Source organism: Manacus vitellinus, unplaced genomic scaffold (assembly GCF_001715985.3).
Source record: "Manacus vitellinus isolate BGI_N305 unplaced genomic scaffold, ASM171598v3 scaffold_51_pilon, whole genome shotgun sequence".
In the NCBI taxonomy this organism is placed as follows: domain Eukaryota; kingdom Metazoa; phylum Chordata; class Aves; order Passeriformes; family Pipridae; genus Manacus; species Manacus vitellinus.
In genome coordinates this window covers 5,499,825-5,511,523 of record NW_021940620.1, presented here as the reverse complement: position 1 = coordinate 5,511,523, position 11,699 = coordinate 5,499,825, and the positions used below count along the sequence as shown (strand labels likewise).

Genomic DNA, 11,699 nt, shown 5'->3' with positions numbered 1-11,699 from the left:
GGGCTTGAAATCATTTTCCAAGTGGAGTTAGGATGCTGTGAGCAGAGCACCCAACACGAACACTAGCACAAAAGCTAGTAGAGTTCCCAATCCTGCACTGTCCCGTGGTGACCCCAGGGAGATATTCAGTCTCACCACACTGTGCACATTTCCTCTCTCATTCCTGGTACAAACTGTTTCCTAGATTTAATCTAAATTCCTGACCAAGTTTGATTCCAGCAAAACTGCATTTTCTGATGAATTTACCATATTACTCTCACTCACCTCCACCAACAACCCTAAACAGTTCAATAGATCATGGGTCAACTTCTTCACATCTTTTTGGATTTGCACCATGAAATCATGTGGTGTTGTGTGATTTCATTTGATAGCATCTAGTTTGAGACAGGTTTCAGTTGAGACTGTATGTGTGGCCAGAAGATCCATAGCCTGCTGTCCCAGGGTATTTCTAGTGACCAGTAAGGTGCAGGTTTGCACAAACCACTCCTCCTCAAACGGGATGTTAATGGGCTCTGTCTCTCTTCTCCACTCACTCCTGTGCTCACTGTCATCAATGTCCCCTGCATGGAGCCTCACAAGGAGCAGCTGGACACCTATGCAGTTTAAAGTTAAAATTGTCAAGTTTCCATATTCTTTACTTGGTTTTGTTTTCCTAAAACCATACAGAAAGCTTTCTGATAATTTCTTCTGCAAAAACACAATGGAGGCAGGGGAAACTTCACCTAAACCTGAACATTAAGACCTACCCCTGCATCTGTTCAAACTTCATTGCAATCCAAAGGGGGTATGTTAGTATTTACTGGGGGTTGGGATGGAAAGAGGAGGGGAGAGGGAAGGAGACTGGAACAAAAGAGGACTGAAGCTACCCTCATCAGGGTCCGTGTCGTTTCACTTTGGTCCAGCCCTGAAGAACACCCCCAGAGTAAGGATGCTCTTTCTGTACCCAGAAAACCCCCCCAAAGCTCCCATGCATTGTTTGGTCTCCCTGTGCTGCCATCTCCCCTGGCTGCCTCCCTCTCCTTTCTCTGCCTCCCGCCTTTCCAGGACAGGGACCACCTTTTCATCCTCTGCCTGTGCAGCACTGAGCACCCTGGGGCTTATTGGCGGCAGTCGGGGTTTCTGGGGGCTCCCCCAACACAAACAACAACAACCTTCAAAGTGCCTCTCCTCACGCAGCTGCTCTGAGGGCAGATTCAGGTTTCCCCCACCCCCTTCTCCCCATCCCTCCTTACAACACCCACCTGGCAGCTAGTTAAAAAACAATCTTTGGGTTTTTCAGGTGTGTTAGAGGGATTTACCTGACATATCCCACCCCACCCCCCCCCGCAGTTGAGGTCCTGGATTTCATGGCAATACTAGTTAATCTAACAGTAGAAAGCTCTGCAATTATTTGGCTCTAAGGCTTGGGTCCTTGCCCAGCTCTGACAGACACACGCGCGCACACACAACTTCACTTCTCCAGCGAGGGAGAGGGCGATGCCTCTCCTCTTCCTCCACCTCCAGCCCGTCACGGAAGGGCTGGTTCTTCAGCGAGGGAGTTCCACCCCCTGCAACTTTCTCCCTTGCTGCTCCCGACCGGTGCTGCCGGAGTTTCAGCCAGGAAAACCCCTTCTTGCAGGAGTTTGTCGGAGCCCTCTCCTCTGATCTGCGAGCACCATGGACCCCCAGCAGCCAGCCAGGTGCTGCTGCGGGAGAGGATTTTCAGCGGAGGGAGCAGAGCGGCAGTAAACTTCAGGAGAGGTCTCTCCTGTTGCAACAGGTAAGGCACGCTGCTCGCCGGTGTGGGAAGTTGAAATGACTCAGGGAGCAGTCTGCACAGCATGGATGGAGGGAGGCATGGAGGGTGCAGAGATTTAGTCATGAAACTTCTTTTGCATGTGAGTAACTTTTGCTGGAAACAGCCTTATCCTACAGAGAGAGCTTTGGGATGCAGAGGGAGAGCCCTTCACCTCTTCTTTCCTTCTGGCAGCCCTAGCATGGGAGGTTATGGAAGGAGTCTGGAAAAGCCTCATCCGTGTTTGCACTGAGTTTGCATCTGGTCTTAGCTGGGAATCTTTAGCAGGCTGCAGGCAGTGCAAGCAGGTGGGCTCCAGGTATCAGAGGCAAAAGTGACGTTGCAGAGCAAGGCAGGTGTGGAGGGGTTGAAGAGAGAAGCATTCCAGGTGTCCGAACAGGGCAGGATTTCTGCAGGGAGCAAGCTTGTGCTGGAAGAAATGGATGAGCTGGGGCAGCAGCACTGATGGCGTCCGGCTGTAGGCTCAGCTGTTGGCCATGTACAGCCTCACTTATCGGGGTGAGGCAATACTGCTCCAAGCTCTGTCCCCGCATTCCCCATTAAGCTGTTTCCAGTGTCACCTGGGATTGGGCTGTGCCTTGGGGATCCCTGAGTGTAGTCACAGTGCTGGCGTTTCCCTGCATGCGCAGGTGAGAGCTCTTTGCCTACCCTTGTTCCCCTTAGGGGGGACAGGCAGCAGAGCTGGGGAGCTGAAGCCAGAGCCACTGTCCCCACTTCACGTGGGAGTGCCTGTAAACGTGTGTGTGTTTGTACCTCGTCACCTTTGTTCACTATCAGGTGCCTTATGACAAAATAAGATGGAATCCCAGAGTAAGCCTAGTCCCAGTTCAGAGCATGGAGGAATTATTTCTTATGTACATGTGCAGCACTGAGAAAAGAGGTGGAAATACAGGGAGGGAGGCTTGGGCACTTGGAGCCAACAGTGCCCTTCCAAACTGCAGTTATCAGCTAATCAGCCTCCGGGGGAATTAAAGGCAGACTCGGTGGAGCACAGCACTCCAGAGGGGCAGAGGGGCAAAGATCAGCTGTTACACGACAGGGGTTGCTTCGGGAAAACCCTTAAAAGAAGCTGTTGCTCCTTTGGGCTTGTGGCTGCAAAGGGCTGAAAGTTTCCAGGATGTGTGGAAACTCAGGTTGTGTGGTGGCTGGAGCTGGGCAGGCTCTACTGGGCAAGCAGGGCTGTGGCCAACAGGGCTTTGCCCAGGATCCAGGCAGTAGGACTTGGACCCCTCTGCTTCCTCTGTTCCAGCACTCAGAGGGGCAAAGAGCGGGCAGGGGATGTGTAGGGAGCTGCCACGGCTCTCCAGGCTGTCAGCTAGACAGACCTGGGAGGTTATCAGAGCCTTGGGATGGAAAGCAAACAGTCTGTATGGGGCTCCTGAGGAAGGCTGGGCTGTCTCGGTATTCGGGACAGCAAAGTCACTGGGCTTGGTATTGTGTACCCTTATCATCTCCTAATGTGCAGCACACCTCCCCTCACCGGGAGCAGTTCAGGGACATCTGCCTGTCTGATAAGGGGTTGGGGTTCCTGAGGGTCTGAGCAGGGTCTCTAACCCAGCCAGGGAGTTCAATCTCTCCTTCTCCCCATCTGCCTGTTGTGCTCTAACATGCTCCATAACATTCCAAAAGTGAGCCCAACCGCCCTGCCTGCGGAGGGGAGAGTGCAGCAGGATCTGCCCTTCTCCCTCAGCTACAGCTCACACCACAGATATATTTCAAATCCTAATATTCTCAAACCGGTGCATCTCCCAGCCCTGCAAACAAACAAGCATCGTTCATGTACGAAGGGAGAGTTCAAAGGAGGCATAACACCTGGAATCAAACATCTGTTAGAAACTAATGCATTTTGCATCCTGTGCTCCTGCCAACTGCTCCAAGGCAAGTCCTAGAGGATTGTTCCAGGTACCTCCATGCTGCAGCAATGGCATTCCCTGCTCCCTGCACCTCGCTTTGTTTTTTGCCACGTGTGGAGTATGCGAGTGCAGCTGCACCTTGAGCAGTAGTGGGCTTCCTTCTGTATCATGGACAAACATAAGGGGATCAAATACCCCTTAGTTCTTTTTATTTTTTCTATTTGCTGAGCAAGCAATTTTTCCTGTAACCACACTTTCTCCTTGGCAATGGGGCAGGTACTGGTTTATTAGCAAAGAAACTTTCTTCCCTAATTCTTGGAAGTAGGAGCTCTGGGGAGGGGCAGGGTGCAAGGGCTGCTAGGAAGGTTTGTAGCTCAGAAACAAACAAGCAGTAGAGTTGAAACAAACTAAAGGAAGAGGGCATACTGGAACAAATTACCACAGGATATTGCAGAGGCCAAAAGTGTATTTGGCTTCAAACGAGGTTTTGATCCATTTGGGACGGATAGCTCCAGTGGAAGTTAGTAAACGCAACAGATCAAGAACAACCATGTATTTGCATTGATGCTGAAAAGTGGGAGAAGGAGCAAGTTACACATGCTTTGTTTCTTATGCTCCCCCACTAAGCAATCAAAACTGGCCATTTTGGGAGAGACAATATAGAGAGATGGCCAAACATGGCTGTTTTGATGCTCTTACCTTGTGGGACTATTTTGGACTGACTAGGTTGCACCTTGGATAGATGCTGTGAGTCAGGCAGCCTGGTTATGCCATGAATAGATACTCCATATGGCTCAGGTTGACAGGGACATTGTGTGCCCAGCCTGGTTGTCACAGGTGCTCCAAGCAGTGTCCATGCACAGCTGCTGATTCCACAGAGGTGCTGCAATGGCAGGAGCTTTCAGAAATGTGTTTGCAGCAGAGTGTCCAGAGCAGGAGGTATTGACTCGTGCTGGGAGCATAATGAGAGCTGACAAGGACACATTGTGGCAATGAGACCAGCCTGGGCAAACATGCCTGTCCGGGGGGTTAATGTTTTCTCCAGTGAAACCCTAAGCTCCCTAGGTCAGGGGCTGGCCTTGCGTCAGGTTGTCTGACAGTGTGGACACAGCACAGGAGGTGAGCTGCTGTAGGCAGGTCTGAGAGCTGAAGGTTTTCTATCAGCTTGCAGGTATCGCTTTGCATTCAATAAATGTCTGCTGCAGGGAATTTTTGTGGCACAGCTGCTGGCGTCCTGGACAGCCATCCTTTTACAAGGGAGGATCGTGCCCCGATTGTCTCATTCATTCGCTGTGTCCTTACGGTGCCTCCAAACACAGGAAAGGAACGGGAAGGAGCGGTGCAAGGCAGACAGATGGCAACAGAGCGAGAGCGACTGCAGGCAGAGCAGAAAGCTGCTCTCCGTGCTCACCTTCGGGCACCAGAAGGGAAAGACCAGCAGGGTGCTGGGCAGGGGAACGAGAAGATCGTGGTATCAGTGCAGGGGCAGGTCTGTGGGTGAATGAGAACTGCCTGGTAGGAGAGAAGAGGTGAGAGGGGAGGCACGGTGGCCAGGGCTGTGCTGCAGGGCAGGCAGAAGCTGAGCAGTCTGTGTCCTGCTGGGCGCTGGGGCTCCTCACTTGCATCCAGCGGGGCACAAGGTCCCTCACACAGCTCTTCATGCCAAGATGCTCTTGGGCTCCTTCCCAACAAATTTTACCACTTGTAGGATGACATGCATGTTCCCCACAGGGAATCACAGAAAGGGCATCAGAGGACTACCAGCACTCAGGTGATGAGGCCAGTGTCCTCATTACAAACATCCAGGTTGAGCTAAGGTGAGGATGAGGACTCACACGGTCAGACAGCTCAGGGTCAGAGCCCTTTCAACACTGGACAGAGCTGCTTCTCTCTTCAGGCTGGAGTGAACTGAGCCCAATTTGGATTCACAGCTCTGGTGGGAGTTCTGTGTTGGGGCCTCAGAAAAATCTCACAGGCTTTGCAGCACCTAAATAAACAGCTGTTTTGCGAGCAGCAGAATTCATGAAGCTTGGTTGCCTGGGGCGCTCCCTCTTGTGTGGATTCTCTGATGTCTAATAATCGGGTTGGGCTCACATTAGAGCCTTTTCTTCCAGCTGGGAATCCTAATTTGGATTTCTCTCCTCTCTCTTGCTACTTTTCACAAGCTTGTGCAAACCTAACTCCTTTCAAGTCTTTACGTATCTGGTTAAATTCGGCTAAAAGTGGCCAGTGGATCCAAAAGCTAGCAGGGAGGATTGACAATGTGGTCCCACAAACCAGCTTCTTTCAGCAGTCTGCAGACAGGGCAGTGATTATCAGTGCAAGATAACTTGCATCTCAAGCATAAGGGAAATGTGAAAGACTCGATATGAGTTTTGGCAGGAGAAAGCAATCAAGGAAGGGCCCAGGATTCCTTGTGGGCTCTCACATCCTGATGGTCATGGCACACCTGCTGGGCCAGCTAGTTTGCAGTGACCAGCGTATGTGGTCCTTGGTGCTAACAACCTCTGTGGGAGCTGAATCACAGAGTGAGAGGTGCACAGTCCCAGCAGCAGCAGAGTTGGGGCACGCTCACGTGAATACCTGACACGCTCCAGCTGGCTCTCATGCCAACATGTTTGGGCAGCTGCACTGCGATGCCCAACCCCAGGGCCCCTCACACCCTGCCTGGTGAGCAGCTCCTGCCAAGCCCCCTTCCCACTGGTACTACCCTGCTCCAGCCCCCAGGGCTGTTTCTCATCTCAGGCAGCCAGTACCCCGTTCCCATGAGAGCCACCAGTGGGATCTGCTGTTTCCTCTGCGTCTCCGGGCTGTCCTAGCGGCTGTCCTTGTCCATCCCTCAACACCTCCCTGGTTACCTGTGCAGTGGCAGCTTCTGGATCACAGGCAGGATTTACCCCGTTGCTACTGAAGAGAGCGGAGGAAGGGGATTAGGAATAATGTGTAAGGATGCTTCCCCTGCCCTTGGCACAAGCAAGTCCACCTCTCTGATGTCACACTTTCCCTGGAACAGGAACCAGCAGCAAGGCAGTTGGCACTGCAAGGTTCCCTAGGCACACCTCCACAGCTCTGGAGCTGCTCAACTAACTCTTGCTCTAGAGTGATGTTGCAATGCCAAGACAGATACAGATCACTGACCCTTACAACTCTACAGAGATTTCAAGCCTGTTCAAGTTCTCCTGTGTCTAACAGATGAGCTTACAACAATGACAGAAGCCTCAGCAAGGTGACATATCTGAGCCAGGATTAGGTGTTGGCAGCAGGACAAAATCCATCTCTCCCTGAGTTCCTCACAGAGCAGTGGACAGAAGTGCCAATCACAGGTGGAAGGGTGGCAAGAGAAAGCCTTTGGCTTTGCATACAAGGTGATGTCTTGACTCATGGACAGAGGATGACTTGGAGGCAGACACATAGCACCTGTTTGCTCCAGTGAAGGGTCATACAAGGGAGCAGGTAGAGCAGCAGGGCACAGCCAAAGCCCCAGGGATAGGGTAATGGGTGAGATGTCTGAGGGGGAAGTGAGTGAGTGGCTGTCTGGAGGAGCCACAGTAAGGTGTTATGGAGGGGCCTTTAGAGCCAGAATGCATCTGAGCATCCAACTTGTGAAATCTGGCACAGTTAACAAAGGTGGCAAAAGCATGCAGCTGTATGGGAGAAGGTGGAGCTGGACATCACAGTAACTGAAGCCTTCCCAATCACCCTTCCCACGTGGAAGGCCATCTGTCTCTCTCCTCTCCTGCTCAACCAAACCATGTCTTGCACCACTCAAGGGACAGCATCTCACCATGCTCCCGCTGTCAGCCCTGAATGGTGATCCTGACAGGACCCCTCAGGTCCACTGGCCACAGCAGACCAGGCCCAGGGAAGGCCGTGCTGTCTCAAGAGCGAAGAAAAAGGGTGTCTCAGCACCAGATCTACCAACAGGCACAGGGTCTGGCACTGCTCCACAGCCACTCTCTGTCTGATGGGAGCAACATTTCATGGGACACTCCAAGCAAGGGCAGACCTTGGTTGTAAAAGCCACATGCACCAGGTTCTACATGATCAGTCGCCTTGCTCCAGGCTGTCCAGCAACCTGGAAACAATTTCCAAGAGTCTATCCAAGCCATTCAGAGATTGGAAAGTCAAGATGGGGAAGGAACAGCCCAACTGTGCCTGGTTGGAATCTGCAAGTCCAGCAAAAAGCTGCACCCACACTAACAGAGCCCCCAAGCAGGCTGGTGCAAGCAGTTCTGCAAACATCAGCCCTAAGAAAACCATCCACAGGCGCTGGAAAACCCCGAGATACACTGAGGAAGGAAACGCCATAACTTCAGGGGCTCTTTTCATTAGTTTTCTGGCTTTGTGTAGTACCTCCAGGATGTGTTTCTTCTGCTTCGCTGCAAAACCAAGCAGAGACTGCACAACAGAATGCAGGAGCAGGATCTCCAAGGATGGGATGGTTTTGTTTGTTTGTTTCTTCAAAGTCTAAGAAAACAGTTCAGAAAATTCCCATCTCCACAGGGAATTCAAACCTGGTAGGGCTGACTGTGAGCGGCCATCAGGGAACTTACCAAATGGAAAAGGATCCAATTCCCACCAGCATCACTGTGGCAGAGGAGAGGGCAAACATTAACCCAGTAGCCCAGCCCCCATGCAGGGTGTACCCGCGTTATTTCAGTGCTGGGAAGCAAAACATCTCACAGAGCATGCATTAAACTCTGTGACTTTCCAACACTGAAAACCCAGGGGTGGCTTTCTGGTTGATCCAATTTGGCAGGCAGCTGTAAGGATATTGTCCCAACTGTAGCTGAACCCCTTCTGCTCAGCTACCACCCAGACCAGGAGAAGATAGTGCCTCATCTCTTATTCACTTTCCCAAAGCCTTGTACCCACCATCTTATAGGATTTACTCCCTTTGGTCTGTCTCTATTCCCCAATGACCACTGAAATTCAGACCCACCATTAAACTGCCTTATCCCAGATTACTTGAACAACCAATCTCATCTCCTTTCCCTGAGCTCCAGGGTCTTGTAGGCTCTGACAAAGAAGTTGATGTGTTTGGGGATGGTTGAGACTGTTTCTTGTAGTGAGGAAAAGAGGGAGAGAAAATGGAGGGAGGTGGGGGAAGAAAGCAACAGAGAAAGGAAGAGGAAGAAAGAGAACCTGGGATACATGCTGGTTAAAGAGTAGAAAGGGAACAGTTGTTCTTATTTTTCAATGAAAATAATGATTTTTCTTTAATCTTCTGATCTCAAAACTTTGGGCCAAGCCCCCACCACAGCTTGTGAGGAGAATGCTGCTCACAGTGCACTCAGTACTCGCTTTGTTTTGTGTTTTGGGTTTTTATTGTTTTTAAATGCTCCTCTTGAAGGGAATCAAAAGGTGGGGCTGGGGCCACACCTGTTTCCTGGCAGGCTGCAGCACTTTTCTGCAATATGGCCAACAAACACAGCAGCCCACATGTTGCAGGGGACCCCTGCAGGACCCCCCAGAGGACTTCCCCCCGGGCCATGCCCCAGCTGGCCAGAATAGCCCTGGCCTGCACCAGTCCCCCCAAATCACCTCTCTCCACAGCCTCCCCACGCACACACTTTGGATCTCAGCGCCGTGTTTGTTCCTTCATTTCAAACCAACAGATTTGGGCATGTCTTTGACAGAGGATCACAATTTGGATGTTAAATTTAGACGCGCGCTTATGCTCTGATTAGAGATACACCGACTGTTTACTCGCTTTGTGGGGAGTTTGCATCTACAGAGCTGAGGGCGAAGCCCCTCCAGGCTCTCTGATCCTCGCCTGGTGATTAGGAAAGGAGGTTGAATCACCACATAATGATGCCCTGGTATTTCCCTCAGTCGGGAGTGTGCCTTACCTTCTGCACTCCATCCCACCGATGATCTTTCTCCAACACATCTGCCTGCCCATGTGCAGCCAGCTCCAGGAGGGCACCTGTGCCCAGGGGAGCCATGAAAGAGAGAAGTGGAGAGCTCTCAGGAGTAGAAATAACTGATGCCATCAGATGAGAGACCAGAGGCTGGTGAGAGTGTTCAAGTGTTACAGGCTTGCTGCTGATTTGGCAGTCCTGAAGTGGGTATGGCCCTTTGCCATGGGTGCCATGGATCATGCACTTATTGTCAGCACATGGTCGGGGGTAGCACAGCTCAGAAAAACAGGAGAAATAGTTTTCTTAAGTCTATACAAAAAATCTGTTGCAGGCAGGTGACTTCACCCAGTTTCGGCATGGAGATCCTTGAACTCCATTGCAAGGACCCTTGAGCTTGGCAGCACTGCTCCTCCTTGGTAGCCACCTACAACTGGGGTTTTAAGGGCTGTTGAGCTTCTCCACGGCCTTTGAAACAAGGCCTCCAGTGCATTGTTGCTTCCCCGCGTAGCCTACTACAGGTTAGAAGTAGTAGGTGATGGTTTCCAGGCCCAGGGTGGGAGGTTGTGAGCTGTCCAGGAAGCCCCAGGACACTCAACTGGAGTAGGTCAGCTCTTGAAGGACACTGGTGACTGCAACCCTCTTCATCTCATTCTTTTGTCAAAGGATAAAATAAGAGGCAACAAACATGGGCTTGTGTGGAACTGCTCAAACAGTGATAGGATTTCCCAGCAATATTGATTGGTATAGAAATTGTCCAACCAGATGCGCGTGGAATGTGAAAGGTGGTGAAATACCACATCTCAGAGCACATGCAGGTGCTGTCAGGGGGCATGACAGACTCTCTATGCTGTTGTTCAGGCTTTGAGCATGGTCCTGACACAAAGAGAAACTCTTAGACTTCCAAAGCTGATGGTGATGCCTCCTAAACAATTCTCCCTAAGTTTTGTCTGTGCCTTTCAAAGTTTCAGATCATTTCCAGAGGAAATGAGGCTTCTGCCTCATGCCCCAGATGCGTAGTCACTCTCCATCCCTCATAATAACTGCTGAAGCCATTGATTGCTTTCAGCCCAGCTTGTAATTGAGAGCAAAGCTCTCAGAAATATGAGGTCACAACAGGTTTTGCCAAATAATTACCTGGACAGAGGAGTAAAACCCTGCTAATACCCCCACAGAGGGAAAAACAGCAATGTAAGTGCAGCCCTTCTTAGATCTTAGGAAATATACAGGCGAGAATGAGTTTAAGTACGTTCCAGGAGAGATTCAGAAGAAAGTTTGCATCTTGTTAAACGCCAGAAAACCCACTCCTTGCTCAAGGTTATCCTCCCATATTGAATTGCTGGTGCCCAAGAAGGCATGTGCTCTAGCTCCAGCTTTTCTTGTGGTTGTGGAGTTCATAACGTCTCTGCTTTGTGGGTTCTCTGATGTCTTACAAGAGATGAGTTCACATTGCCGTTTCAGTACAATTCAATTAAAAAGTCAATTAGCCCAGATACAAAGCAATCAGGTTCATTAAGTCTGTTGTTCATGGAATATCACTGGGTTTTGTTGCTGTTTTATTCTGCTGTTCTTATTCCACACTGAATTGCCTGTGATTTATCCTGCTCCACAACCCTCGCAGACACGCGCGCACGCAGCATTCCTACATCTTCTTCCCAAGTTCAGCAGTTGAAAATGTTGGAAGGGAGCAGCTCTAGGCAAGTCCCTACATGCTGCAGAACTCTGAAGCGTTGTTAAGTAACAAGCAGCAAGCAGAGCTTTTAAGAACATGGTTTTCAGCTTCTCAGAAGGAACCACATGCCTTTCTGGGTCACCTATCCCTGCCCTCCAAGATTTTCTTTCATTTGCTGTGCATTTGGGATTATGTTGTATTTCCTAGAAGTGTGAAATGATGTCGTAAAAGAAAATGAGTCTGAATTTTGTGAAAACCGAATTGTGTTGATTTTTCTACAAATCCTGGTAGTTTCACTTCAGCTTCAGACCATTTGTTTCAAAAAGGAATGGCCACAGCAGGGAGATTTCTGGATGGTTGGCATCAGTGTATGAAGGAGAAAAGGATTTGAAGGAAGTATGACATTTACAGCTTGGTATTTATCGGTAATTAGATATCTCAGTAAGAGAATATGACACACATTGTTAGTTGGACTCTGACAATTTGTTCCTAACATTCAGCTTGACTTATAAATTGGA

General features: G+C 50.3%; 1 protein-coding gene across 1 annotated transcript in view; it reads left to right on the top strand.

The window, feature by feature from the left end:
- The first annotated feature begins 1,603 nt into the window (after positions 1-1,603).
- Positions 1,604-11,699, top strand: part of FAT2 (FAT atypical cadherin 2) — a 55,436-nt gene continuing 45,340 nt past the window's right edge. The window contains 1 exon segment of the mRNA XM_018081078.3: positions 1,604-1,759. The gene's annotated coding sequence lies outside the window, so the exon portion shown is untranslated.